The sequence below is a fragment of the Syngnathus scovelli genome, chromosome 16 (assembly GCF_024217435.2).
Source record: "Syngnathus scovelli strain Florida chromosome 16, RoL_Ssco_1.2, whole genome shotgun sequence".
NCBI lineage: Eukaryota > Metazoa > Chordata > Actinopteri > Syngnathiformes > Syngnathidae > Syngnathus > Syngnathus scovelli.
The window spans coordinates 13,275,705-13,287,989 of NC_090862.1; positions in this window are offsets into that span (position 1 = coordinate 13,275,705).

The following is a 12,285-nucleotide window of genomic DNA, read 5'->3' on the forward strand; positions in this document are numbered from 1 at the left end:
ACTGGACCCCGACTTGGAAATTGGACCAACTACAACCTCCACAAAGAAGCCGATACTCAAAAAGAGTATGGATGAAGAGAAGCCCTACGAATGGACTCTATACACCGATGGGTCAAAAAAGGAAGGAGAGCAGAATGCCCACTGGGGTTTTATTCTGAAGCAAAATGGAGTGGAGCGTTGCCGCCGCAAAGGAAAGACACCCGGCAGCGCGCAAGCAGGAGAGGCCACGGCAGTGCTGGAAGGACTGTTAGAAGCGGAAAAAAGTCACGCTGGACGCGTAAGACTTATAACTGACAGTCATTATTGCGCGCAAGCTCTCAAATTCGACCTAGCCATTTGGGAAGAGAATGGCTTTGAGGGCGCGAAAGGAAAACTAGTGGCCCACTATGAAGTGTGGAAAAAGATAGCCGAGTTACGGCTAAATTTGAGTCTGGATGTGGTTCACCAGAAATCTCATGTGAAGGAAGGAGCTCATTGGAGAGGTAATAACGAAGTTGATCGATACGTCCAGGAAAGAAGAATAATAGTTGTAGGAGCAGAAAAATGGGACAAGACCCCACGCGGAAAAGTGGTCCCAGATGAGAGCGTGAGGCAAGTCGTGTCGGCAGTGCATGAAGCACTAGGCCACGCGGGTCCACTGCCTACGCGAAAAAAGTTAGAGATGCTGGAACTCTGGGTCCCTGACCGGACGATTCGTGCGGTCCTGCGGGATTGTAATCCGTGCAACAAATACAACGCAGGGCGAAGAGGACGATGCACGGATGGATTGACGATTAGGAGTACTGTGCCGTGGGGCTCGGTTTGTATGGACGTGGCTGGCCCCATGGGAATAAGTGGCGCAAAGGGTGAGAAATACCTGGTTGTGCTGGTAGACTCGATGTCAGGACACGTCGGGCTGAAAGCAGTGAGAAAAGCCAATGCAAACAGTGTGATCAAGACACTGGAAGATGGGTGCATGTGGCTAGGAATCCCAAAAGAGTTGAGAACAGACAATGGAACACATTTCAAAAACGCCCAGGTGGACGAATGGTGTCGTAGGTGGGGAATAGTCAGAGTCTATTCGCCTCCTTATACACCACAAGCAAATGGGGTGGCAGAAAGAACTATTGGTCTGGTCAAAACCTGGTTGGGAAAAAATGCTAACGGAAAAGAGTGGAGTACTAAACTGCTTGATTTGGTTGCGGACCTGAACGGGAGGAGCAGAAGCAGCCGGCCCTCCCCGTCCGAAGAGCTGAACCAACGACTCTTTGTGTCACAAGAAGTGGGCAGAACCCAAGACGGCTCGTCCCAGAATAAGGAGAAGTGTCGGTTCAGCGTTGGACAGAAGGTGTGGATCAAGTCGAGGGACCTGAACAGCAACACGGCAGTGAAGGCCAAGTACGACTGCTCGGACATCGTTAGTGAAGTTTTGGATAGAAACACAGTACGACTAAAGAAGAAAGGTATTGTTACAAGCAATACAACTGCACGTTGTAATGGACGTAGTTAATCCTGTCAACATTTTTGTTAATAGTACACCACCAACACAGGGCGGACTCAAGACCAGCTGCTATCTGATTCACCAGCTTATACTCATCCGGTACTCCTCTAGGAACACCAATGGCGTCAATGTAAATTGGATTAGCCGCGCCCCGCCATTCGGCGCTTCGTTTTGTTCTCGGCCAGAATACGGGAACCACGGACTTAGCAAAAGATGTCAGATCATAAGAGGACATCGGTATCAAATGAACGGGCAGCAATAGGGTTACCAAAGCGCAAATTCCGGAGCTGTCGAAAGGCAACCTATCATAAAGTTTGTTACTATTACACCAAAACCAAACATCACTACGAGCAATGGGCAAAAAAGGGGCAGTGACATTGGTCATGGACCCACACCATAGAGGAGTTAGGGCGCCGAGCTTCTCACCGGTACCAGGTAATCTAAGACATGTAAAATTACCCTTAGCTACATCGGACGAAAAAAGGGGTTTATATTTTGTCATAGAGGCAACAGGGTAAACCTTATCCCATTTAAAACAATCATGAGCGGGTGAAATGGACAGGCTTAACATTAAAGTAACAGCACACTTAGGACCTATATTCGCAGGTATGATTTTCAAAAGAGGTCTTGGACCCATGCATGCAACGCAACTGGCGCCAGCCACTTTGCGGCCTGCTCAGCCATAAGAAGCCAGTTGTTAGTATGACCGCTTATCCCTGTGGAGGCCACAAAATAGCTATCTACATCAGTGAGGAGCGTACTTGTGATTTTTGCTCCTGCTGACAGGGTGTATTTATTTGTAACGGGACGGTCTGCGACCGACATTGTTCTATTAAGACAAATAGCAATAGGAAAGCGAGGATCGATTCCAGAGGACCAAGCCCACAGTTGAAAACCCCAACAAGAAGCGTTAAACAAGGTGACATTTGGAGGACGAATTTGACCATCAGGGAGTGTAAGAGTCAAAAGGAGGCTTGTGCCCCGATTCATCAAAGTCACTCGTTTAGCAAAGAACACAGCCTCGTCACTGGAACCAGAGGGCCAATACCCTCGCATTTGTGTGGTGACAAGGGTGCCCCAGCCGGTGTTAACCGGGTGGCCAGTTAAATACCACCAATACCCGAGCCATTTATCTCCAGTAGTGGGGCGACCATTACGAAACCCTTTCAAACTTTTCAAAGGTAAAATAATAGAAGAAGATGTATTGGGAGCCACAGTAAACATTAATGAGTTATTATAAGCCCAAGACAAAAGCCATGGTACACAGGTTGGAACACGGACGGCTCCTGGAACACAAACAACATGATCAAAAGGGGATTTAGTGTCGCGCTTATGTCTAGCAATTTCTCCCCATGAGCCATATTGATTAGAATTAGCGTTAGCAGTCGCCTGAGAGAATAATGTTCGAGGCTCATGGTACTCTATCCCTCCAAATAAAATAACCCCCGAAAAAAACACAATGGTAACACAAACCAGCAAAAGCAACCAAAAACACATGGCAGACTTAGCGCAGGCCACAGCCTGATTAAAGCACACACCAAATGACTCTCTAATGCTCATGTTTTTTGGATCTCCTCAGAGTCAACACCCTGAGCTTCGGGTTGGTGTCTTGGAAATTGGCTTCTGCTAGCTTTCGTGTCAACCCTGGATCTTGGCACCAGGATCAGGCACTATTACCAGACTTTGCTCACCTTCCGTACTTTAGGTTGGGTCTGCAGAGATCACCTTTTTACAATGAGATAAATGAATCCACGTGTTGCGTTCGGCTATTTTCAAAGCATTTGGTGTCGTGAGTAGTACCAAAAAAAGGGACCTTCCCACTTGGGTGAATGCCAATTCTTCCTCTTGATACTCTTGATCAAGACCCAGTCTCCCGGTACCACTTTGGGGTCTTCCTGCGGAGAAATGGGTTCATCATCAGTGTTATTGGTTAGATTCTTTTGACGTTCCAACATTTTTCTCATGTAATCAGCTAACGTGGCTTCCTCGGGGATCTCCCATGTGTTCTTGAACTGAGGAAGCCTGTAAGGCCTTCCAAACATTGTTTCATAGGGAGTTAGCCCTGTTGTACTTGTAATATTTATGTACATTTTGACCAGGTCTAAGCACTGAGTCCATGGTCGTTTGGTTTCTTCCATACATTTCTTTAATCTGTTATTTATAGTCGCGTTAGATCTCTCAACAACTGATTGTGAACGATAGGAACAATGGTTCTTTAGATTTATGTGGAACATTCTCCCAATGTGATCTGATTTACAAAATGTGGACCATTGTCGCTGTAAATTTTTCTGGAATACCGTATCTTGTCTTTGCATAAGGCCTTTGCCACCGTGAGTGCATCAGCATGTTTGGTAGGAAATGTTTCTACCCATTTAGAAAATGCGTCTATTATGACTAAACAATATTCTTTGCCTTCACATTTATGTAATTGGATATAATCCATATGTATTATCTGAAACGGATACAATGGAGTCGGGAATTTCCCCCTCTGAGGTCTTAAATTGCCTTGTGGGTTATGTTTAGCACAGATCAAACACGCTCTGCAAAATTGTTTTGAAAAAGCTGCAAAGCCGTATGTTGTATAAAAAGCCTCAACTTGTTTCACCATACCCCCCGTCGAGACATGGGTGACCCCATGACTCGAAATAGCAGCCCATTTGAACAAGTTATGAGGCAAGAAAGGTTTGCCCAAAGGTCACACAAGGGAGATGTGTGACATCGAATCATGAGCTGTGAGAGACGAGAGGACACGGAGCAGGCCTTCGCAGCGGCCTTCGCGGATTTGTCAGCAAAAGCATTACCGAGAGAAACAGGATCAGAGCACGCAGTGTGAGCAGCACACTTGCAAACCGCTACCTTTAAAGGTAGCTGGACAGCGTCCAAAAATTGAGTCAGTAATGTGGAATGGGCGACGGGCTTCCCTGCAGAAGTTATCATGCCACGGTTGCTCCACTGCCGAGCAAACACGTGTACTGTAGCAAAAGCATACTGACTATCAGTCCAGATAGTGACGGATTTGTTTACAAACAATTTGCAGGCCCCAGTCAAAGCAATGAGCTCAGCGGCCTGTGCAGACATATTGGATGGCAGTTTAGCAGCCTCCAAAACCATGTCGGCAGTAACAATGGCATACCCAGTAAGGGCCACACCAGATTCATTTTTCTTAGAAGACCCATCAACAAAAAACACATGACCATCTGGCAGAGGCGTATCTTCCAAATCAGGCTGAGCCTTAGCAACTTGTTGGGCAGCATCGACACAATCATGGAATTCGCCATCGCCAGGAAGGGGAATGAGAGTGGCAGGATTGAGTGTCGTGCATCTTTCAACGGTCAGATGTGGCTGAGACAGCAACGTAGCCATGCAGGAAAGATGACGTGCAGGCGACAGAAAAGTCACTCACTCACTCGCTCGCTCACTCGCTCGCTCGCTCACTCGCTCGCTCAATCAATCAACCAATCAACCAATCAATCAATCAATCAATCAATCAATCACACAGGTGTTAACTAAATCGCAATTAAATTGCAAGCAACTTAAACTCTAATGGAATATGTGGATGTCCATATCCGTTTCATCAAATTCCAATCCAACTTTACCTTTGTATAAGGCACAGGTGTCAAATTGTGCTTCATATACATGTGCCATCACTCGAATCGCAAATTATCTTTACTTTTAGTAATATGTTAAATTTCAAATATCAGACCAGTTTTTACTTGTCTGATTTGAAAGCGAGGTACCCGTCAGCTTGTTCCGCAGCCCCCACAATATGAGGCGCTCACACATCTACTCGGGTATGACAGTCATACCGGCCCTCCAAAAGAAGCCATGACTAAACCTCGGCCCGCGAACAAATGAGTTTGACACCCCTGGCACAAGGGTCTTCCCATTGATCAATCGCGTATCTTAAGTCATGCTTTTCCTCCTTTGAAGCGACTATGTACTTCAAACCCAAACGGCACCATTTTATAGGGAAAAAATTGTCGAATTTATTCGTTGTCGACATAATACTGGTCGCAAATTTGCATGTAGAGCATTTTTGAGTTGTTGATCATAGACATCAGTTGAACACTCTTTCTGGTCTGTGTCTAAAGTCTTCAAACAACTTATCTTGTTTTTGTTTAGTCCGGCCAATGTCTGTGTAACTTGCTCTACGTTGAAATTTTATTTTTATCCTGTAATAGTTGGTCAATTTATATTTGTAATGGCACCCCGTTATATTCCAATGGACGGTCCTGGTGATCAAAAGAACTCCAGGTGCCTTTAACGCTTGCCCAATGTTTGGTTAAGGATGCCATGAAAACCTGTTGTACTTCATCACCTCTCAAATTATAGGACGCAATGAGTTGTTTAATTCGGGGTACAAAGACGGAAAGGATGGTTCGCTTTGCCGTGCCACAACATCTGTCTTTGTAATTTGATCATTTTTCTCATCTTCACTCATCATATTCTCAGCTGCGGTTCTTAAGCGAGCTCGCGCTGACACTGTGTCATCATCTTCCTGTCTGTGCAACAGCAAGTTCTTTTTTTATCTTTTCTTCGTCTTCCTTATCTTTCAATTTCCCTCACATCTGGGAAAATGAGAATGTAATTTTGCTTTTTAATTTTTAATTTTAAGTCTTGCAAAAGTTCTATATCCTTATTGCACCGAGATAAACTGTTAAACATATCTTAAAAAATAAACAAACAAAAACAATCTATGCTCTTCAAAAATGGGACCCAAATGTCAGATTACAAATCAAACCTCCTCCTTCACTCTCACATTTCTTTTTTTTTTTTAGAACAGTCTACTTAGCTAGACACTGTCATATCATACCAAATAATGGCCTGGAAATTAAATATAATGTTGTTGCTGTGGTCCCTCAAAACATGTGACTAGAATTTGGACAATTACTAACCCCCATCAATCGACAAATTATCTCCTCACTAAAGTCCCAGCCTGTTAACCTATCTGCATCAAGAAGACATTTGCAATGCAGGGGATAAGAGAATAACAAGGAACACCTTAACAATAAACAAAATAACCCCAAACCACAAACAAAACCAAATAAACTAGGCCCATGACCTATGTAAACCAACAACGTGCAGAGAGAGGGTCAGTACTCCAAATATTTCCCCATTAAAATTTAAGCCTTTTTGTGTAGAGCACCATTGATTTCTAATCATTGACCTAAGTTTATCCTTAATTCAATCCCAATCACGAATGCCCACTACTTAATACTTTACTTGGTGTCCTTTTGATAAAAAGTGCCCCCCTTGCAATGTTGTTTCTAACTCTAAATGATTCAAATCTTTGACTTGTCTTTACATGTGTCCTTGTATAGTTTCATGCCATAACGAATCAATAATTTAATTTTATCCAATACTACAATGTATGTTTTCTCCTACTCTCACATTTTTATGAGGGCAGGGCACTCTCCTCGTTGGACGAGTTTCTGACCACAACCCTCAGATTATTCTATCATTTCTAATTTTTACATTTAACAATGCAAATCTGATAAACCATTGTCTAGCACACCGCTTTCGTGCACCAATTTAACGCAATTCCAACCTTTATAACGAACTGATACACAAAGACAAACATACACAGAAACACACACACGGGCCCACAACATAGACATGACAATCTTCCCAGCTGATAACAAGGGTGGGGGGAGCAACTGAAGTGCGGAGAGCTTCGCCACCGCCACGTCACATAATGCAATCCCCTCTGTCCAAAATATGCATTTGTCAAGATATTTTATATTGTCGGTGCCGACCCCTTGCATTTCAATTCATGTCGGGGTAGCGGTTTTTGTTTGCTATTCGCTGTCCCCATGGTTTATTTTCTAAATTTCAGTTTTGACTTTATTCACAGGACAGTGTTTAAATGTTCGATGTGTGGAGGAAACGGAGAATCTCTGCTTTCGTCCACACAAAGCCACGGTTTACAGTCCCGTGTATTTTACACAAAGGAGAGCTCAAAGGAGATCACTCTCAGTCAAATCATACACACACACACACACACACACACAATGCGCATCCTTATCGTCTCACAGGCAAGCAGGGGAGTCCGCCCTCCCGTGGATCTTCACAAAATCTAAACTCTTTAACCTTCCTATTGTGTAAGAAAAACCCTATTTTTGCTTTTCCCCTAAAGCCCATATAAAACCTATCTTTTCATGGATAAAGAAGCCAAACCAGCTAAACAAGAGTTAAGAAAACACCACAGATGGCAGCAGAAAGCTAGGAAGGTTAACTAGGAGGCCCACGACACCTCAGCGGAATTTAACTGCTCCAAATTACCTGTACTTCTCTAGAAAACAGATGGGTCCGCTTTCCCATGGAATTTAACTGACTCATCAGTCAGGGGACTCCAACATCCCAGCAGAATTTACTGTTTCTAATTGCACTTGATAGGGTCTAGAATTGTCAAGGTTTTAAGTGACCTCTTGTCACTGCACTTTCATTACTTCAACAGAATCAAGATTCGTACTCACAGTCTGCTGGGCCTTCTCCTCGGATGATCTCGTCAACCACTCCGGTGTCCAACCGACTGATCGAGACAGCCCCGTGAAAAGGGTTTCTCTATCTATATGCCTTGGCCAAGGACTTGTCCTGCGTCGAAAAGTCGGCCGGAACCAGAAATAGTCCTATTGAGATCCCGGAACGAGCCCCCAAAAATCTGTTAGGTTCAGATTCAGCACAAGGATCAGCAGACAAAACCAGTGAGACAGAATGTTGATCTTTTCTCGCGAGGAGTGCATCCAGACTTACAGCAATCCAAAATACACTAAAGGTCATGGTTACACCCCTCTCTTTTTATTAAGGAATGCCCTACCTACAATGTGAGACTAGCCCCTGATAGGTGGGGGGGAAAGCGTGGGCTAGTCTCGAGAGTGAAGAAACGAGATTCTATGTGAAACTAGAAGTCGCGGACAGGATCCCATGAGAAACGAAAAGTGAATGTTATGGGAAACAAAGTAGTCAGGAGAAAAGAGTGCATAGACAAAATGACATGTGCAGACATCAACAACTTTCTTGGATTCCCAGATGTGTAGAAGGTCAGGAAGCTCCAGACAGCATCGTTCGACTTGCTGTGGACTGGGTGATGTCTGCAAGAAGAAACAGCAAGCATTCTGCGCAATAACTTTATTAATAAGTACTCATTAGGGAACGCATGATAACATATATATACAATTTATCTAACAGGTATCCAAGGAGTTGAACAGCTGAAGCCGTTATCGGCTGACCCGAATCAAGCCAAGAAGTAATTCAAATAACATATGGCAACGGACCACGGAACAATCCCGGCCTTCGTGCGCATGGCCGCACACAAAGGTGCGGTCATCGTAAGAAGAACACTAAATGGGATCCAGACCGGAAGGGCCCTAAATCTGGTGAGATTGGCCAAGCGGGGTTGCACACCCAGTGGACCAGAACATTTTCACTGGACATGGGTCGACGAAGCTTGTGTCATTTGTTTGACACCCAACCTGTTGCCTACTATGTGGTCGGGAGTAGGCTTCATGATGCCATCTGTACTGACCACCGAAGTAAGAGAGCTGGAATTTGCCCAGAGAAATGAGGACAAGCTTCCAGTCAAAGTATTGGATGCCATGGTGTGCCACCAGTGTCGAATTACCATTTTGACACGAATGGTGTTCTTTTCACAATGGGAGATCGGACCAACCATGGATGTACGGGCTGGACAAATTAGCTCGTGCACGTGTGTTCGGGACGGGAGTGAGCGCTCCTCATCGCTTTCTCTCGGCTGACTTTTACACGCACCCAAACGCAGGATATGGATTACACCGACCTATGGAGATGCCCAGCGAGGCCCCTGTGGGGCTTGTCCGGCCTGCGCGTCGGGGAGGAGGACGGTGTGTTGGACATTGGACCCTGGATGGGTCTTACGTCCGGTGCAGAGAGCCATGCGAGGGTTGCATGGGGCGTCGGGATCCAGACGGCAGCCGTGCGTATGGAGGGCCTGGCTACAATGACGATCCTCCCCTCGACTCACCCATCAGCCCCGTACGGCTGATAAGCCCGCTGGATGTGGATGCAGCTCCTTCTGAGTCTGAGGACGACGATGAGGCTCGAGACGGAGGACGCAGGAGCGAGGCTGAAAATGAGGATGCAGATGTCAAGAGTGTGGCCACAGGGGGTTCAACACCACCGGAGCTGAGAGCCCTCGCCGTGGAGAACCACGCTGACGACGACAACGCTGCTGGTCGGTTGTCGCGCCTGATCAACGCCCTCGCAGAGATCGCCCGACAGGGAGACATGGCAGCGGCCTGCCCTACTTCAACGACCGCTGAGGTTGTGAATATCTCAGACGAAGACGACGACATGGCTGTGTCGCTCTTGGGGATCAGGGATAATTTATACCTGTTTTCAATCCAAAGAGGGGGTGTCATGTAACATGGGGGTAGAGATGGTGCAAATGGTAGAATATGGATTGTTCACAGGAATAAATTGGCAGAGCTGAAATTCCAAATTTGTCCAAAAGATGGCGCCAGACCAAAACGTGAGCCCAAAAGAGGGGCCAGAATAAGCTGAACCGGTTAAAATAGATATAAAAAAGGAACACGGTGTCAGAGTGTGAGTCACGCATGGAAGCACAAATGTGATTTTTATTTTTTTTTTATTTCCTTGCTTGGCTAAAAATTTATTCTGTAACCGCTTTAAGCAATATTATTTGTCAATTCGATCAAGAGACCCGTCACTATGAGAATAGGGGCGTGACATAAATTGTTTGGAGAAGCACAAATGTGATTCTTATTTTTTTATTTCTTTGCTTGGCTAAAAATGTATTCTGTAACCGCTTTAAGCAATATTATTTGTCAATTCGATCAAGAAACCCGTCACTATGAGAATAGTGGCGTGACATAAATTGTTTAGAAAAGTAGGTCAAGGGTTTGGATTTTTATTTCAGAGTTAATTGAAGCGTAACTTTAAAAAGTTATTTTCATGTAACAGAAAGAGAAGAAAAGGGGAAGTCAAAGGTTTTACCACTAGCTGTGCATTTGGTGGAAAGTACTGCGTGGTCAGGGCGGAAACAGCTGCTGAAGGCCACAGATAACCAAGCGTGGGGAAACTGGCCAGTTCCCTCTATGGGCGTGGGAAAACTGGCCAGTTCCCTCTATAGGCGTGAGAAAGCTGGCCAGGCCCTTCTATAGGCGTGGGAAAACTGGGCAGTCTTACCCTATAGGGAAAGTACAGGAGAAAAGAAAGGGGAGGGGGGGGGACGGAGAGGTCTATAAAAGGTCCTGCAGGAGCAGCTTCAGGGCTTTTTCCCCCAAAAGAGCGCTCATACGTGAAGAGGCCCGGAGGAGTTTCAAGATTTTTTTTCCAAAGTCCCAAAGATCTTTGTGTGAGACGCAGGATCGCTGGACTGAAATTAACTTGGATTTACTCCCAAAAATTGGACTGGACAACTTTATAGGAGAAATCGGTGAGGATGACCGTTTTTATGTATTTTAGCGAGAGGGGGGAATAGTCATCGGGCCGCCGGCTTCCTCGTGGCCAGCCTGTTTCTCTAATTTGGATTTTAGAAGCAAGATCGAACTGATCACTCGATTTTGCTTCCACCAAAAATAGCACGCAGCTGGTATTTACCTCTTCCCTTTTTTATGAACTGTGTTTTACAATCGAATTGTTCTGGGATTGAATGATTTTATTAACACGGGTATCAGTGAGTGAAATTGTTCAGTTTCTGGAGTAATTGAGATTTGTAATTCTATTCCATGTTACTACAATAAATGTGTTTTGTATATTACTTACTTCGTTGTGCGCGGATTTGTACTGAATATGCAACCGAAGGCTCAGGCCCGCTTCCCCTTTTAGACGGGCCGCGTAAAAAGGAACTCCGAACAAGTTAGAGACTTAAATAACTTCCGTAGTTATCTGAGCCACGAGTGAATTTCGATCCGTTCGAAAGTTGTTTCGACTGAATAAATTAAAGGAAGTGTTTAAATCAGATTGAATGATTTTATTAACACGGGTATCAGTGGGTGAAATTGTTCGGTTTCTGGAGTGATTAAGGTTTGTAATTCTATTTCATGTTTCTTCAATAAATGTGTTGTGTATATTCATCTACTTTGTTGTGCGCTGATTTGTACTGAATGTACAATCGATGGTTCGGGGTTGATTTGACAATTTGATTAATGTGCGGGGGGTTATTATGGTATAACATAGGACCGTAATAAATAAAAGTAACATCAGACAATTTTAGAGAATTGAATAACTTTCGTAGTTATTTGAGACACGAGTGAATTTCAATCCGTTTGAAAGTTTGCTTCGTCTGAATAAATTAACGGAAGTGTTTGAATCGGATTATTGGTTTGGTGTAGAACTGAAAGTAATTTAATTATTTGAAGGGCGCAGGCCCGTTTCCCCTTTTGACGGGCCGCGTAAAAAGTAACTCCGAACATGTTAGAGAATTAAATAACTTTCGTAGATATTTAAGGGAAGAGTGAATTTCGTCAAAAGTGAATTCGTTTGAAAATTTACTTCCTCTAAATAAAATAACGACGATGGTTAAAATAGATCATTTGAGTTGGTGAAGGATAAAAGTATTTCGATTGTCCGTCGGGCGCGGCCCAGTTCTTAATTTTGTCGGGCCGCGTCAAAAGTTAAACAGGACACGATCGAAAAATAGACTTGCCTTCCAAATTAATTACTGGGCAAATCTAAATAGAGTAAGACATTTTTATTCGTTTTAAGAAAGTTGTTATTCTTTTTAAAGCAATCAAGTGGGGTGAAGCACTCCGACAGTTAAGTGCTAGATCTACATATAAGAAGTTAGAATTAATAACGTAAAGTGC